This window comes from Onychostruthus taczanowskii, unplaced genomic scaffold, assembly GCF_017590055.1.
Source record: "Onychostruthus taczanowskii isolate IOZ18803 unplaced genomic scaffold, ASM1759005v1 scaffold29, whole genome shotgun sequence".
NCBI classification, from domain to species: Eukaryota; Metazoa; Chordata; class Aves; order Passeriformes; family Passeridae; genus Onychostruthus; species Onychostruthus taczanowskii.
In genome coordinates, this window is record NW_024500239.1 from 1,202,703 (window position 1) to 1,220,456 (window position 17,754).

A 17,754-nucleotide genomic window follows, 5' to 3' on the forward strand; every position below is an offset into this window, starting at 1 on the left:
GAGGGGTTGAATCTCGCATAACAGCTGACATGCATTCATTTAATGGACAACTGCAAGGTACTCAAATTATTGGGGAAAAGGCTGCAAAAGAGCTTATGTAAAACTGCATTTAAAACCTGTTTTAGAGAGACTTCTAAATGATAAATAGCAGAGCAACAGTTATTTCTTTCACAGAGTGGAAAAAAATAGAATCAATCACCTGGGCTGAAATAAATTATTCTCTACCAGAACACTGTACTTCTGGCATATTATCCAAATGCTGAAAGATGCCTGCCAGGTGCTTATTAGAGTTATTCATATTAATGGAATTGCACATAAGAATGATCACTAAATGCATCTTTTATCTGATTAATCTCTACAACACCTGTTACCATGGCTATTTATTAGAGACAGTAGTGTAATTCTCTAAACAGCCATGCTCAGGGAGAAAAACCCACACAATTAAAAACAAAGCAAAGCAACTGAATTAGATGGCCAGCAGATAAGAAGAGGCTTCCAGTGTGTCTTGAAGATCTCTGTTACCCAAGTACCGATGTGCTGCCCAGGTAATGCAATTTTCTAAGTAGGAAGCCTTGAAAAGAAGATATCCTGCAGCAAGACACATAAAGGGACTGGTTCTGAATTCACCTTTGTGTGGGATCTAGAATAACTCTCTTGAATGCTGTGGAGCATTCCACATAGAATTCTTCACCTTCTCAAAGTATTGATGGGCCATTCCAAGATTATGGTACTCTAAAGGACTTCTTCAGCCTCAGCCACAAGCTTGTAAGCTGTGTCCCCACAACTTCCTTCAAAAAGGAAACACCACAATCTCCATGAATGAGCTTCCTGCAACATCATCTTCTTCCTCTGAACAATTTCCTAGGACTCAACAAGTGCTTGAGAGCAAAATGCTAAGTTGATGTGCAGGTCAGCATGTTGGCTTTTCCTTGCCTTTTCTGTTTTTGAAAGACAAAGCTAACAGATTCACTACATAAACCACAATTGAAATAGTTCTCTCATCAAAAGTAATTGGAAAGCCAGAATTTCATCTTTGACATATTTGCTTCATATACACGTGAGGTGCCTTTTACAAATGCTACTAGACAGGGCCTAATATGTAATGCAGTCACACAAATTTCTAGCATAATTCCGCCTGAAGATTTTGGTGGAACTAGGTGTTAAATTCATATTTCAATCCTATCACCTTGTTTGGTTCAACTGAATGATCTTGACAGCTTTCTGCAGATTTAATTTCTTGAGCTCCCAGTTCTTCAGAGCAGAATAAACATCATAAGGGATTCATTCCTCACCTGTGCTCACACCTTACCACCTGTCTAAGTGCATGATATGGTTAACTTTTAAGTGTACGAGTAAGCCTGCCTTATGTTTTAAACTAGCAAGAAACCTGTGGGATGCAGTGGGGTGCAAGCTGTGAAGGATGCTCAGTCCTGTCAAGCACCCAAAAGCACTCAATCCTGTCAAGCACTGTACGTTTGACTCTGACATGGATCTCTGCATTCTGCTGCTGCTGACTGACATAGGAAGCATCCTTTATTACTCAAAGAGCAAATCCTCAAGGTAGAAAATTTTTGACAATTAATTTCTGCATGTGAACCACTCCATCTCATCAGACAAAAGGAAAAAACAGCCTCTAAGATATATTCATAAAGCAACTGCCAACTCTGTGTGTCCATGAAACACTGTTTTTTAAGTTTACTTACATTGTTGAAGTAGCCATTCGGTTTTTGTGGAATACAGTAATTACATTCTACCCAAAAGTTTTAATATTGCACATCTTAATTATTTACAGCATAATGTGCTTAATGATGCACTGCATTACTTACTTTGGGTAATATATCTCAAACATTATGATACCTCAAGCCAGGCAATAAAATTATTATGCAGACAGAGACAGCTTTACACTTATCCTTCATTGCTGATGTCCCTACTTGTCTTCCAAGCCTGTAATTCCTCTCTTTAATTTAGTCAGCTGCCTGGAGGGTTTTCTAGAAAAGTTTCTGATGATCTCAAACTCAACTGAATATGAAATGGAAAGCACAAGCCATTCAATTTAAGTTTAACAGTTTATTTCGGGGATGCTGGTCTTTTGATGGACCATCTTGCATTAGCAAACACCTAAAAAATTTAAGCCTTCTGGCTAAAAAAGAAATAAAAATTATAGATTCCACTAATATGATGGCCTAGCAATTTCTTTTCTCCTTCAGTAATTTAAATTAGTCTTTTCCCTTTGGTAATCTAAATTTGTAGGTGGTATTGTAACCACAAAGGAAAAAAAAAGGAAAATATTTATTTCTAGTTAATACATAAGACATATCTATATCATGTGTTCCCACAACAACAAGGTGTTATTGTACAGAAAGACCCCACAAAATTTTAGAATATGCAAACAAAAACATATTTAACACTGGAGTTTGGGCATCAAACTGAACAGTCAGAGAGAATGTCTTCTAGAAGTGCAGTTTTTAAAACCACCAGAATGCCAAGGACTTAAAGTTAGCCTAATAGAATGCCTTCACAATCCACAAATTTCATGTTCTGAAAAAAGAAATAGCTAGCTGAGGCCACTCTCAGCCTGGGAAACCTTTTCCTTCCTCATTAAACCTGTACTGCTCTGCACTCTGCCTCATGCTAGTCCAGTATTTATGAGGCAAAGTAGCACTTCCCCAAATGAGAGATGTGTGCATCCATGGTGTGACAGCATGCCCAAAACATGAACTATGTGCATGCATGTGTTTGGATATGAAGGAAGCAAAAAGTCCAGTTGTCCAAAGGTGCCAGTCCTTACTGGAAGACATGGAAGCCACAGTGACAGCACATAGTGCCTACAAGAACCTGGAGGGAATAGGATCATCACAAAACAGGAAAAAAAATAAGGGGTAATTTTAAGTAAACTTATCTTTATGTATAACAATTCTGAACAGAGTGGAAAAGAAAGAAATTTCTTATCTGAAATAAAATGTTCCCCTGCTCATACTCAGAGGTTATGCAATTTATATACTTAAACTTCCCATGGGCTGTATTAATACAATCATGATTTTAGTTCTAAAGACCAAAGGAAGGAAAACTCTTCAAAGAGAGGAAAAACACCTGATATATCATGAGCTCTCTGGAAGCCCTGGCAGGCTTTCTTGAATATTTTAAGTCTAGCCGTACTTATTAGCCACTCTCCAGAATCAGAACATGTAATTCCTGAAGGGTGTCACTGTTTCTAGAGAAGTGAAGATATTAGATGATCACAGCAGGAAGCAGATCAGATAAGAAACGTATAGAAAAAAACTTGTTCTGTAGTAGACGTTAAATGGAAGAAACAGCAGATACATTCCTTTCTGTGTTTAAATCAACACAAAAAAATACTCCTGCATTCACTTAAAAGCACAACATTTAAATGGAAAGCAGTATAAAACATTGACAGAGTTTCTCTGGGGTTTACTGCAAACTGGTGGTATTAATTCTGTTCTCTCTCTGCTTTGAAAAGAAGTAGAAGCTACAATGTTATGCAAGCACAAAACATACTGAAATACTATCCAGAGGATGGATAAAAGGGGTGACCCAGAGTGACAGCATGGCTGTTCTTCAATCCAAAGTAAAAGCAGTACAGGGTATTGTGTGAGCTACAGTGATGAAGTGTCTAAGTTGTATTAGTGGAGATCACTTCTTTCCATGACTTCCATGGGCTACAGGCTGGGTTTGGGACAGAAAAATTACAGCAAAATGGACAATGATTGTCTACCTACACTTCTACATGTGTATGTGTGAAAAGGAGAGACATGGGTGTGTGCAAACTCACACACTTTCCAAACTTCAAAGGAGCTCCCAAGGCGCTCAGTCAATTGGTAACTCCAACCACATATTTGCCTCCAACTTTAGCCTTACCCTTCCTCTTCCTCCCTGATGCAAAGACAAGGAAAGGAGGTCATGCCATTCCTCACCTTCTACTTTGTCATGATATCCCAGCATCCAGTCTTGCTGGGGGGCAAGGGCAGAGGGGAGCACAGAGCAGGGTTAAATGAACAAACAGCAGGAACAGCACTGCCTGCTTCAGGAATGAGAGAACTGCCCTGGGCTTAGTGCTTGAAGTGCTGAGGGAAGGTGCTTGGAAAAACTATTCTATTGCTAGACAAAACTGAATTTTGGCTATTTAGCTGGAAACACTTAAAGCACTCCTGCCTTAAACTGATACTAGGATAGGAAAAATAAAAAAGTAGGTTTGTTTTTGGGGAAAGCAACATCAGGTAGAGGTATTGCCTTTTCAAGACAAGTAACAAATTCTGAGAGAAAAATGAAAAACACTTGAAAGGAATAGATAAAATACAAGACCTCTGAATCAAAGGGAGAATCACAAAGCCAGTAGACTGCCAGGGCAAGAATTCAATTATACTTGCCTTTCTTATAGTTTCTTGTTGCTAAGGTTCTGCGTTGAAGCAAAGCATGAAGCACTCTGATCTCAGATGTATAAATTCATGCTCTGATAAATAAAACACCTCTGAAGAGAAAAGAGAAGAAAATTTCAAGAAAAGTTTAAAAGGAAATAATTACTCCTTATTGCAGGGTATGCTAAATAGGACCTCTAAAAGCAGCCCCTGATTGGCATGGTTAGATCTGCCCCACTCCAAAGAGGCACGCGGCATTTGAGGTATAAAGGCACAAAAGACACTGAGTGGAGGTGGAAACATCCTAAGGTAGAAAAGGAAATTTCCCTGCACTGTACAGCACAGTGTGAAGGTTGTTAAACTCCCTGTAAATCTGCCCTGCACTCAGTGTCCCAGATCAGACGGAGCGATGACTCTACTGGGCATTCACTGCCCTGACTCCTTCCCCATTCACCTCTCCACACATTAAAGTCTGTCTTCACTTAACTGGTCGAGACCTCAAGCTCCACAACACTGCCATAAAAACAGATAGAAAGCTTGGCTAAGAGCAGTATTTTACCAGAGGCAGTGGTAAACACCAGTACAAGTCAGATTTGAGGCAGGCTTGTTTAACTCCATGCTGTTTCTTCCTAGCTGCAAGGCTGCAATTCCATGCCAATAAAGAAAGACTAATCACCTTCTTATTTTTTCATTAGGTATGCATTTTAGTTACTTAGGAGAACACGAATCCTACTCTGAGCAGTAACACTGCTAAGCCAGCACAGCTACCTTTCCTCTATCCTTGGCAGAAGGAAAGCTGACAACAGCTTCCAACTACTTCTGTGATGAAAACTCATTCTCTGCTCTCCTGGGGCTTACAAAATGTATTGAAATATCTTTTTTTTCCCCCGAGGAATGTGTCTTTAGTAATGAGCTTGGGTGCTGGACTGGTTACCAATTAAAATCCAACTTGTTAATGGCTGCAAATACTTGTTGTCTGCAGGTATTTCTAGTTTTTAATAATTTTTTTGTTGTGTCAGAGATAGAATGCTTGCTCTCACTGGCTGAATTTTTCAGTCCTTCCCCATCTACATCCATCTACCCAATAGAACTCCAGAAATTTTCCTTGGGGTGCAGAGGCGATTGCATTTGCATTGTGCCTTTGTGGGGCAGACAGGAATTTAAAAGGTTTAAGCAAAGTTACAAGGGAAAATGTAATGGTTTTTGGAACTTTTAAAACAATTTACCTTTCATGCTTCATTCTCAGTTTAGCTCAGAGTCTACCCTTTCACAGTCAATCTGTCCCAGCCATCTCTCAATACACTGCAAACAAGATTAAGCTTTTGTTAGTGTCTCAAAGTCAATCAGGGTCATCTGCAGCTGGCAAGGACTGAAGGTGTTTTTTAACTTGCTCCTTATGCTTTCATGATAAGGTTCATTCCTTTTCAACTACATTCCAAATTGGTGGAAATATTTTTCTCTCAAACTTTGGAGACTTCTTCCTTGTCTTTAGAGCCATTGACTTTGAAAAATATTTTGTCTGTGGAACCTAACTTGGAAATGTTTTCAGTCTTTTAACTGCAGCAATGTATACGTCTCATTGATAGCTATTTTACTAAACACATCTATTCAGCTCTCAACTTTCAGGGGATTACTTCAATTTCTTGATATTTTATTAATTCCAGTCATATTGCTGTTCTTTGTTCGGTTTTTTTTCCCTTAGGTTAGTTGCAGTGTTTAAAGGATTTCGGTGTGCCTTGAAGATCTAGAACTTATCCACTGTGTTTGGCACACTCCTTGAGAAGAATTATTATAGAGACAGGCTCATAAAGGAGATAACTGAAGCCTGCAAAGATAATGGTTTGCATTTCAAAGGGATGTTCAGCTGAAAAAAATTTATTCCCCTTCTCTGAACAAATGTTCCAGGGATGAGTCTTCATTGCACAAGCACTTCACCATCTGTCAAGCCTTGAGAAGTTAGACAAAATGCTGATCACTTGTGTGCACCTGTGAGCACTAGCTAAAGATTCACTTCTCTCATCACACCCACTTGTGCCATAGTGGCTTTTGTTCCCTGCTCAGTATCTCTGCTTATTTGCAGTTCTGTCAACACTTGGTCCAGGGCCAGTGAGATGCTACCATACCAAACTGAAGAAGAAACATATCTCCTAGAACAGCATCAGGTTCAAAGTGGGCCAGCTAAAACACTCATTTCTGAGCTGCAAGTTATTCTAAAGTTTCCTTCCTTGCTCACCTCTTATGCATAGCATTAATAAAGTGGTCATCCCTCACCAAAGACCAGAGACTGCCACACTGGCATCAGGACAGAAAGGGTCAGTAAAATAAACGAGGTTTTTGTCTAGAATCCTTCATGAGAGAAATCAAACTTAGGTGAGTAAATATCTAGTAAAAGATCTGGTGTGCTTTTTGACCCTGCTAGGAGCTGCTCACTTGACATTCTGACTTATTCTATTGGCTTTGATTGGCCATAAAGTGCAAAAAATCTTTCCGTGTATGAAGTTAAATATTTTTACTGTGATATTGCAACCTTAAGCTGAGGGCTCAGCTGCTAGAGCTGTATGTATGATGTAAAGAGCAAGAAAGAACCAAAGAGGCATGACAGCAGAACACATTCTGTCTGCAAGAAAAAAAGGATGTTAAGGTTTATATCTTGGAAAAGAGTGAATTTTTGGTTTTGCTTTTCTGCTCATACACTGAAATCCTCATTCTTGAGAAGCTGAAAGCCTTAAGAATAAACTCTTACATAGTTTGTGAGAGCATTTATTCATTTGGAGAAAAAAAAACTAAACATAAAATATACTGACCTTAAATATACCCCATTCTCCCTTCAGATGCAGTCCCAACACAATGTAATTAACATAAGTCATCACAGGCACTCAGAACTTGTGGGGTGAAATCCACTTATAAACAGGACCATAACTACATTCATGAAATTCTGTGCCTGCCCAAATGGTTCTGAATGCCAGCAACAAAAGTTTAAATGCATAACCATGCTTTATCCCACAACAAACTACCAAGCCAGATTTAGCTCTTGCATTTGACATCTTTCTTAGGGCTAACTTCTGTCTTCAAGTTGATTTTAACAGAACTGTGGGGTATAGCTGAGCAAAAATGCATGAACCCTCCATGTTTCAGACAGATTTATAGATTATTGCTAACAAAGAGACAGGCATTGGTCTGCTAGGCCTGATCAGGTGCTGAGTAGTGACAGAATGCTCTTTGTACCTTCCCACGTCTCATAAGAGCTTCCTGGAGCTTTTATATGTGTTATCTTCTTCCTCTTGATGCTTCCGTTTCCTCTGCCATTTTCAGCCATAAATGTTGCAACATCACATGTCAAGTTGTAGTAAATGAAGCCACATATATAGATAAAATATATGTATCCATTCCCACACACAAGCATGCATAAACACAAGACGTATATAAAGCTGTACAGGACAAACTGAGTTTAAAATGAGCTTGTAATAAGGACTATATCTGGCACTCTCACTGTGTCATGCTCTTCATCTCCTGGAGATGTCTTCATTCTGATTCTTTTCTGAGTGTATGCATACATATTCATGTCTATATATGAATATATATATATATATATATAATTATATAATTAAACAGCAAGGTATTTGCAGCACATAGGAAAACTGGTGTCTGTGTGGGAGCACAAACTACCTGCTTGCAGCTCTGCCTTGATGCAAAGCAAAGGCTGTGCATTTCGTGCACTGCTGCCAGACAGGATCTTCCAAAGGCTAATTCTGAATGCTGGCAGTAAGATTTGTCAGGTTTTGTAATGTAGGAAATTGCTGACAGAACTGGCTAAATTACTGCACTGCTGCTTCAGATCTCTGTTACTCCCTCCAAGGTCAGCTGTCCACTTTGAAGGAATGAAAAGATCCAAACAAATTTAGAGCCAGGAAGAGGTTTGAGCTAGCTCTCCTCCACTCATGCCAGTGAGACACCAGGACTATTGCATATATAAGGAGGAAAACAAGGTGGAAAGACAGAAGATCTGAGAGGACATTTCAGAACAAAGATGTTCTGAAACAAAGAAGGCAACTAGTAAGAATTTTAGTTTGTGCTTACGTTTAGCTCGCATTTCTTCCAGTTGCAGCAAGAAATTGTACCATAAGAATTGGTCTACAACCAACTCTGCAAGAGCAGAAGCCATTTGAAAAACGTCCTGATGAAGCTGGAAGCACACTGATTCCCATTAAGAGAATGGACTTCAGAAGTCCACTTCTTTGGGCATGCATTACGATCACCAAGTTTTATATCATGTAGCACAAGGGGAGTCCATAGCTATGATCCTCCTTCACCTGGAATCTGAAACAATTAAAATGACAGCCTCAAATATTGACAGAGAGTGTTGCCAAAAAGAAATTTGATTAACTGCTCAGAGACATCCATCTTTACTCATTACTCGCTGAAATTGCCCTGTCAGTCAGAGCAGCACAAGCTTTTCGTGTGGAAGATTTAGAAAAATCAGACTGAGCTGCAATCAAGGGACCTTCTCTGCTCAATTTACACTTGATATTATTTGCAAATTGCTTCCTTCAAGCAACAAAACTATTGTCAGAGAAGAGGATGATGACAGGTTACCAAATCTTTTTACTTCTCTTAATCACTTCAGTAGGAAATAGGAATCTTGAAGCCATTTCACTACTAAAAAATGCTGCTAACCAACAATAAAACAAAAGAAAACTCCTAACCAACCAAAAAAACCAAACCAAAACAAAATGCATGTAAAACCAAAACTCTCCTCATCTGTGACCTCTCATAGAAATAGTTACACCAAACAATAATACCACCAAATTGTTATCTTGCCTCAGCATTACTCATACCTGCCATAACACAAAGAACTAAAACACTCTGGAATTAAATCCTTGCACCAAGTTAGGTTATTCTAAAATTCTTCTGCATAGAATATAATTAATATCATAAAATCATTCCTGTAATATAATACAGCAGCCTTCACAATTACAGTGTTTTCAAATGAGGGGGGGAAAAAAAAAGAAAAAAAGAAAGATAGAGATAAAATCTTTTTATTATCTCCTCTTTTTCACAGTTTCTTGGTCACATGACTGGACTTAGCACAAAAAAATTAGCAAAGGCAGTTGCTATGTCCATTGTCTGCAGAGCTTATGAACACAGCCCAGCCCCCACCCCCATATGAGAACACTACTGAAGAACTCTTTTACACAGTTTCCAGAGAACAGGAAACATCGCACACTATATGCAGACCTTTTATTTGAGCTGCAGAAAGTTGGCAGAGGTTGTTGGATTAAGGTTTTGGAGGGAGTTTCAGCAGTTATTCTGTTTTAATCTCTGGAAGTTCCCGTTTAAATTCTCTGTGTCTGGCTACAAACACCTGCAAGGACAGTGCTGTGAGGGAGAACTGAGTCTCACAGCTGTACTCACAGTCACAGCTGGGGACGACTTTCCAAAAGGCACTTCTGTAAAAGCCAGCTATGAGCATGGACCCATGAGAGGCCAAAAATTTGTCTGAGTGGTTCTCTGCTCTATGCCTTGCTGCATAACACAGATGCAGTCTGACTTTGGTTCCAAACACTACTAGCACAGTTTAAGACAGCACAGCATAAACTTGTTTAGGCTGGTTGGTTACTAATGAAACCAGTAGCAGAGTTTTTGTGATGTCTTATAACATTTTAGGAGATTTCCTAAAACACTCATAAAAGAAGAAGTCAAAGTGAAGCCTTGAATATGCTTTGGATATACTAACACTCAATGCAGCCTGCATAAGAGCATTCAAGGACATTTTTTACAGATAAACTTAAAAAAACCTTAATCTAGATAACTCTTTTCTTGACTTTCTTTGGATAGGTGTAAGTGCTTAAAATATCAAATGAGGGTAATTCTTAATGATGATTTTACAGGGAACAATCAAACACTGTCTGACATTTAGGATTCTTTTCTCTCAGAAATTAATCCTAAATGAACATTTTAAAATACTTAAAGGCTTACTTTTTCCCTTGACATTGCCTCTTTGCACAAAGACATGAGACAAATAAATACTGAAGAACAAATAAGGCTTTGATACATTGCAAACCTCACCTTACTTCTACACTCCTGCAACATTCACAAAATGTCAAAAGGATCTTCTTGCCTCTCCATGTTATACTCCTGCCTTTGAAGAAAAAAAAATGTTAGTTCAAGGATGCTGTTTGAAAGAGAAACCAGTTTGTTATTTTTGGTTTCTCCATTAGTTACTTGCTGTGAAAGTCTACATGACAGATATTTACAAAACATAAAGACATATCTTTCTTATCAAAGCTCTAAGTTCATAATAGTTTGGGATGCTCCAACACCCACCCCATTCCCTTGCTCCTACAAAGTGAATCAGAACATGCACTACTGTAATTAAAGGCAGCATCCCTTAGGTTTTATATTCTTATGATAAGGGTTCAACCTTTGCCTGTCCTGGGAAAAAGACTGTATCTAACGATGCAGTGCAGCCCTTGTTCTCAAACACAATGGCTAGGCAGAAGTCTGCAAAAAGAATAGTGGAGTGGCTTTTTCAGAGAGATCTACTGCAGCTCACCAGCAGAAATAGCTGACACTGTCAGACATACAGTACCTTCCCTTACAGAAATACCTCAAACCTCCCTATTCTGATTAATTGACTAGATATATTCATTGAAATCTGACTTAGCTGACTGGGACCGATCCATATTACATTTAATAGGTGGCAAGACACTCTTCACCTATTGTCTTGAGTCACCCTCAGCCTGTGTGTAGTCCATAGGCTCCTTTACCTTGCATTTGAGGTCAAGAGAATCTTAATGACCTGTAAAACAATGATCCTTGCATGAGCAAATACAGATTATTTGAAATCACAATATTTCTGTAAAGAAAACCTAAGCAAGGTATTTTTGAGAACCGTTGCATTCTATACCAAACAGCAAAGCTATTCCAAAGTAGAAAAATAAGTTCTCCCAATTCTGGCACAAAATTTTGGATTTGGACGTGTAAAGGGAACATTTACAGCTGGCTGTAGGTTGTGGCAGACTCTGACAAACATAATGCCTGGAGACAGCAGCCTGAATGTGGGAAGTTAGCAGAAGAGTACCAGTGAGGAGTGGGGCAAAGACATTGATCTTTGTCATCCTCCTTCCCATAGCCTAACTTCTCTGGTGGGCAGCATGGCTTTAAGGTGCAATGCATTTTGAGGTAATTATAACACTACCAAAAGACATCCTGAGGGAGGGGGCCTAGTGTTTCTGCTTCTCCTAAAAGCTCCACAGGCTTAATACCCAAAGACTCCTTACTTAAGTGTGAGGAGCTTCTCCACACACCTTTCTACTTCTGTACTGCAGTTCACAGCTAGAAGTCAAGATAAAGCAAGACTGAGATGTCTGAGGGCAGTATAGATTAGAGCTGCATAATGAGGAAAGAGTCATTACTTTCCTTTTCAAAAAAATGTGTTCATCTCTAACAACTTGTTAAGCGAAAATGGATAGAAGTGACCTTTAATCTGAGCTAGCTAACATTTAAACAAGAAAAAAAATACTCATATTGGTTCTTACTCTCAGCTTATTTGCTTAATAAACATTAAGTTAGTATCTCTCCATTTGAATGAGCAAGATCTGGGCTTTTCACTACAAATATTTCACGTAAAGGTCAACAAAAGAAAAGCCAGCTACTTCCTCTCTTCTCTAATACCAAGCCTCTCATTTAAGAAACCAGCTTGTGGAGGTCACAAGTGACAGCAAACACTTACAAAAGCACCAACACACTTGGCTGCCACTGGACTAATGCGGCAGGGAGGGGAATCAGAGTCCCACATGGAGTGTGCAGGGCAGCAGGGCCCATAGCATGATTCACTGACATGGTTCAGCAATGGCACTAGAAGAGGAGTAGAACCTTCAAGTGACTTGGTCAGCTATGGGGACAGTTTGAAACTGCCTTGGTCTACATGAGGAATTTGAGAAGATCTAGAGAAAACTGTAAAGCTCCTGTCTCCCAACAACTCTGTCCCTCTGCAAGGCACCTGCACAGAGCAAAAGTTCTTGACTGAACAGTGAATCTTGAATCTGGACTGTGAAATTAAAATTTCTGTCATGCTTTGAGTGATGGCAAGTTTCCCACAGGAGAAAAAGAAAACACAATTGACAAAGTTGGGCTTTTTTTCATAAAAATGCAATTTCAGTCATAAGGACAAATCATAAAGAAAAATTCAATGGATGATAAGAGGCCCTGAAGAGAAACCAGCATTCCAAAATACTTTTGATTACATTGACAATGTAATAAAAACATTTTTCTTTGTCCAGGTTATTCCTGGGAGCTCAAAAATCTTTGTGGATCTAGTAAAGGTTCAGTACATTCACTATCCAGTCCAGTTTTCAACTCTGTCAGTCCTGACACCTAAGTCAGAATCAAGAAATCCCCAAGGTCGTGGCACAAACCAGTCAGTCCTCTTGTCTCCTGCACAGCGCAGAAATCCTGCAATGGCCACAGAGCTCTTGGGTCACATTTCTCACAAAGAACTGATAAAGGGAGCAGCTTCTTGCCTTACACACAGCCAACTGGCTTCTCAGGCAGACCAATACTATCAGACAAGGGCTGATTTGCTGGTTTTTTCCAAAATAAAAGTTTTGAAACATCAATTTATGGAACGTAATCACTTTGGATTGACTCAGAGCAAAAAAAAAAACAAAAAACCCACAAGTTCTGAAATGTCAAAACCTTATTTCTTTAACAACATGCGGAAGCCTTGAAAATTGGCAGGAATAGGATAGTTCATCATATCTCTACTTGATGGTGTCTGAAATGTAATATCAAATTTACTGAGAGGGGTGTTTTTCTTGAATTTTTGGCTGATCTCTCATTTTTGGACACAGCTGGACATGTGCGTATACGTTTGTGACCATTTTCTTTGCACACTGTCAAGACAAATTATTTATGCTGTACATAACTTTCATTGCTTGTTGATGTCATCTCTAGGAATAAAAAAATCTTCTTCTATTTTGTAATTTCACCAGCAGGTCCCATTAGGACATTCTCCATGATCAGATTCTCTTTCCCAAGAAGGTGTAGTAAAAAGGCAAAATAATCAACATAAAAAAGCAACCAGTAATCTACTCACAGAAAACCTCAGAGGCTGTCAGGCAATCAAGAAAAGCATGGTGGATTGTCTTAATGTAATGATATTTTAGTCTTGTATAATCATACAGAGCTGATAAAGGCAGTCTTGGGACTTTTTCACAGCAGGGAGATTGTAAAGCAAACTTTAATTTAATTTACTGCTGGAGGAGTTTTATATACCAGGGAAAACTCACCCTAGAGAGATTTTTAAAAGTTAAAAAAAATAAATCTGTATATGTGTAAACCTGAATTTTCAGGCAGGAGCAACAGAATTTAGATCCATGACAGTCAGATGCAGCAAAGCAACGCATAAAACTCGCCTCTATTGCTTCTGCCACCACAGGTAGATGCACAGGATAAGGATTTGGTGCAAAACATGCAGGAAAGAGTTGTCTTACCCTCCATGAACACCCCAAATAAAGATCTGCTCAGAGTGGACACTAGCTTGGCTTCCTGTAAACTTAGGCAGAACTAAAGCAGTTAAAAGTCTTAGTCAGTGATGCAATATTGCTCTCTTTCTCCTTCCTGATTTTTGATTCTGATGCTTCCTGGCACACATTTAACATGTCCTCAACTAATCAAAACTTCATTAAGACGTCAAGGAGACAGGTAGAGCCAGAAATTTCAAGGGAGCAGGTTTTTGCCCATAAATTATTTAAAATCCACTCATTATGAAGAAAAGCACAGGGCTGTCACAAGGAATCCATCTCTCTTAACACAGGGCGATTACCCATTATATTTGGAAACAACTCAGTAGCACTGAAGAGGAGATCCAAGGGGACTAAAATTGGAGCATCACTTAATGCTTTTTAATTGCTGAGGCAACAAAGGCTAAACAACTTTGCATTCCTACCAGGAAAAAACAGTAAGTCAGCCACAGAAGAAAAAGTAAAACAAAGAATAAATACAGAGAAATTAGAAAATCACAGGTACTTTTTTGTTAACAAAAATGGAGAAAAGAAAACATTAAACTTTAAAAAATAAAAAGGTATTTTGCAAAAGCGACACATGTTAAAGTAATTTAAGAAATAAACTGGGACACCAGAAACTAGGATTGTCATTAATCATTGCTTCATTTTCCTGTAAATTTCCAAAGCTTAAGAACCCAGTTTCCAAAAGCAGATATCCATCTGAGCAGTGTGCAAAGTGGGATCTGTGACTCTAGACTCCCAAGTGTCCTGTCCTGTGTATCTGTGTGCATAAAACTCTGAGCACAAATGGTGTGAGGGTGTGCACATGCATGTACACACAGAGTCCTGTACCACACAGGACCATTGGTGGGTCTGCTTTGAGGTGTGAGGGTCTGTAGACACTGGAGAAGAAGACAGTTTTGAAGGCCAGATGTCTGCTGGAGGTGACAAAAGGAAGAGCAATAAAGTAGGTTTGACTGCCTATTTTTGACTTTGGAAGTTGCATGCAGTCAGTGCTACTCAAAAGTGGCCAATGTAGTTTTCTTTAAATCAATTATTGCCTAAAAATAATATTTATAAACGAACACTAGACAGTCCTCTGTTAAGTCTTAGGGCTGCACAAGTTTACCTGAGTTCCTTCAAGAGAGACTCACTTTCTTTATCCTTTTTTCCTTTTGGAATCACATACTAATGAGATCAGAATCCCTTCCCATCAGAAAACTTGTCCAGTAAAACTATATGGCTTACAAATACATTTGATCATATTGGTATTACTATATAAAAATAAAATACTATTTCAGAGGTAAACAGACTCAGACTAAGCTTGGCATGGCTCCTGAAGGTAACAACTACCACATGCTGGTTTTGGCTGGGATAGAGTTAATTTTTGTCAGAGTAGGTGGTACGGGGCTGCAATTTGGATTTGTGCAGGGCTGATAAACAGAGATTTTTGTTATTGCTGAGCAGGGCTTACACAGAGCCAAGGCCTTTGCTGCTTTTCATACTGCCGTGCTGGTGAGGGGGCTGGGGGTGCTTGGGAGGAGACACAGCCAGGACAGGTAACCCCAACTGAACCAAGGGGATATCCCAAACCATATGAAATCCTGTTCAGTACATACAGTAAAAGAAGGGGGGAGAAGGGACATTTGGAGTGATGGAGTTTGTTTCCCCAGTTCACTGTTACGTGTGAGGGCACCTGCTCTCCTGGAGCTGGCTGAACACCTGGCTGCCCAAGGGGAGCACTGAATCAATTCCTTGTTTTCCTTTGCTTGTAATGCTCAGCTATTTCTTTCTCTGTTAAAATGTCATTATCTCAACCCAGGCGTTCCTTTGTTTTTACCCTTCCAATTGTCTCCACAATCCTGCTGCTTGGGCAGTGATTGAGCAGCTGTGTGGAGCTTGGCTGCTGCAGGGGGTGAAACCATGACAATCCCTCATTTCAAAGAAGGGAAGCACTGAGGTCTGAAGCAGGCTGACACCCCACTGTGCAGCACTGACACAAACTAAAGGTTGGGAAGGTGCTTCCACTCTAACCCCTGATTTTTCATCCCTTTTGCACTGCACAAACAGTCCCCTGTGAAACAAAGAATTTTGAAAGAAAACATGATGACTGAAGCTGGTTTAATTTCACTGGTTAATTTCAAGAGAATAAGCACGAGCTGCCATGCTCAGAGACACTGGTTTCCCTACTTTGTTTTTTCTCCTTAAACTTTAATTTATTCTCTTACTCACTGCCAGAGCTTTACTAAAAAGAGTGGGACATGCATCTATGCCACCAAATCCTAGACTTGTTCTTAAAGGACAAAATAACTAGCGAGGAAAGAAGAGGGAAGGGAGAAGTGAGATTTCACCTATTTTGTTGCTATAGGCAAAGAGCTCCCCATACACCAACACAACTACTGCAGTAATGCCAGTTCCTTCCTGATAAGGAATTTCAGACCATGGAATACAACACAGTTGAATGAGTGAAAAGACCAGAGCATGACCAGTCCTGAAGATCTGCAGCTGGCATTATTTTGAACTGGTCAGAGAACTCATGCTCAGAGGCAACCAGCCCAGCTGTCTCAGGAAGCCACTGAAGCTCCCAGCTTTGAGTGTCAAGCCTATTTACAAAAACATTTTAGTACTCACTGCCTTCTTGAACTAATACAACATGTTCCATAAAGTTCTCTCAAAGAAAAGGCCAGCATTCACTGTAGCTTTCTGTTAAATTCTGCTTATTCTCCACCTTATGTTAATTTAAGCATGATGTAGATACAACGATCTCTGTGTAGGTACTTGTGATAAAACCCAAAGCTAACAAATTCAAAACCTGACCAAAATTATTTTTATAACCCATAGGGCACCTGTAACATAACTCTTAAAAAAATACATAGCTTCTCAATTACAATGTGCCATGATGAATGAAGTCTGCTGTGCTAAGTCACCTCAGTTGGTATGCAAAGTGCAAGATAAACCCAAACACAGAACAAGAGTAAACCTCTTCAGAAGCAAGAAAAACACCACTTAGGAGTTTTTTCACACTGCCTATTTTAAAATAACCAAAAAGTGATGGAAGAATAATCTACTCCATCTGCAAGGTCTAACCCCATAGCTGTACATACCAAACCTACTAGGAATTTACTTCTTCACTATGCCCCCCATAGTCAACAACACTTCAGAATTTAAACATTTTTGGCTGAACTTCATGAAGACTAAGTTGCTATGAAAAATATGACCTGCTTTTAGAATTTTGAAGGGCTGTATTAAAAAAAAACCAAAACAAACAAACAAACAAAAAAAAGCCTAAAAAAAACCCAACAAAACCTCATCCTTACCATCCTAACATTTCCCAAGCTTAAGGGGTCAGAAATGCTACAGGGGATTTCAAGGCAGCACAAAGGAGAGAAATTATTCCCATGGGTTCCGCCAGGGCAGCCATTCTAGCTAACAGAAGGAAGAAAGGAGCACAAGTCAGACTCCAGGGAACAGCCAGGAAATCTTCCCAGATCCAGAGTGGTGAAAGAGCTGAAGAGCATGACATGAAGGGTGATCCTAAGGGTGCTGAGAAGAGTCAGATAGCAAAACTGGAGAAGAGGAAGAATGATGCTTATATTCAGTGAGTGGCACAGGGATGTGCACAATTTTCAAATATACTCTTCCAATTTCCATTGAATTCCTTAATAATATACTTATCCCAAGTAATACCAATTTCAGCCTTAGTCAGCAAACCCTTGATAACAAAACACATGCCTGTTTTGGACTAATATCAGGAACATATGATGGCAACATATTAATCCAACGGGTTGCTATTAAAATCAGTACTTCAATACCACTATATTACTGATTTTTTCTACTCCCTCAGGAATTAATTTTCCATTGTTTACTAAGTCTCT